We start from the raw sequence: 1,169 nt of genomic DNA, 5'->3' as shown, positions 1-1,169 counted from the left end.
CCAACATGGTGAAACCCCATCTCTAATAAAAATACAAAAATTAGCCAGACATGGTGGCGCATGCCTGTAATCCCAGATACTAAAGAGGCTGAAGCAGGAGAATCGCTGGAATCCAGGATGCGGAGGCTGCAGTGAGCCAAGATGGCACCACTGCATTCCAGCCTGGGCGACAGAGTGAGTCTCTGTCTTAAAACAAAAAAACAAAAACAAAAAAAACTCTGAATTTTTTACTCATACAGTCTCATACAATTTTAAATTTGCAATTTGATTTTTAAGATATATTCACAAATTTGAAAAGTATGTTTCAATTTTGTTAATAAAATGTACATGTTAATGTTTTATTTCAGTAGGGATAGTGTCCTTTTGTTGTCTATGATTCTTAAAATGAAAGACAGAGTATGAAGTAAGGGTACTTTGAAATCAAAAGAAAAAAGATATTGATAATAATTATTTGTGACTAATGAAGGCACAAAATTGTTAAGAAAATTAAACAGTACAAAATTATGTAATCGCATAAGTGTCTTAATATTAGATAAGACATTTTTAATTCTGTGTGTCTGTTATGCACTTAGAGATAGTAATGTCAGAGAGAAAAGAACTTCAACTACTTTCAGTGTACATGAAAAGCAAAAGATGCTTTTCTTTAAATTCCAATTTCCAACTTGGAAATATCCCTCCAAATTTAATATTTGACAGTATGACTCTCATTATCTCTTTACTGTTATGCACATGGACATGATGACAAAGGATATTGGAAGCCTTTAGATAAAAAAAGTGTTTATTCACTAATATCTTAGTTGGGATGATCAGAAAACAATCGACAACAACAACAACAAAAAGAAACAAAAAACTGGCCAGGCGCGGTGGCTCACACCTGTAATCCCAGCACTTTGGGTGGCCGAGGCAGGCAGATTACGAGGTCAGGAGTTCAAGACCAGCCTGACCAACGTGGTGAAACCCTATCTCTACTAAAAATACAAAAATTAGTCAGTTGTGGTGGTGCATACCTGTAATCCCAGTTACTCAGGAGGCTGAGGCAGAAGAATCACTTGAACCTGGGAGGCAGAGGTTGCAGTGAGCCAAAATTGAGCCACTTCACTCCAGCCTGGGTGACAGAGTGAGACTCTGTCTTAAAAAAAACCAAAAAACAAAAAACAAAGCAAAACAAA

Source organism: Colobus angolensis, unplaced genomic scaffold, assembly GCF_000951035.1.
Source record: "Colobus angolensis palliatus isolate OR3802 unplaced genomic scaffold, Cang.pa_1.0 Scaffold754, whole genome shotgun sequence".
Taxonomy (NCBI): Eukaryota; Metazoa; Chordata; class Mammalia; order Primates; family Cercopithecidae; genus Colobus; species Colobus angolensis.
The sequence above is the reverse complement of the archived record's forward strand: the minus strand, read 5'-3'. Positions refer to the sequence as shown.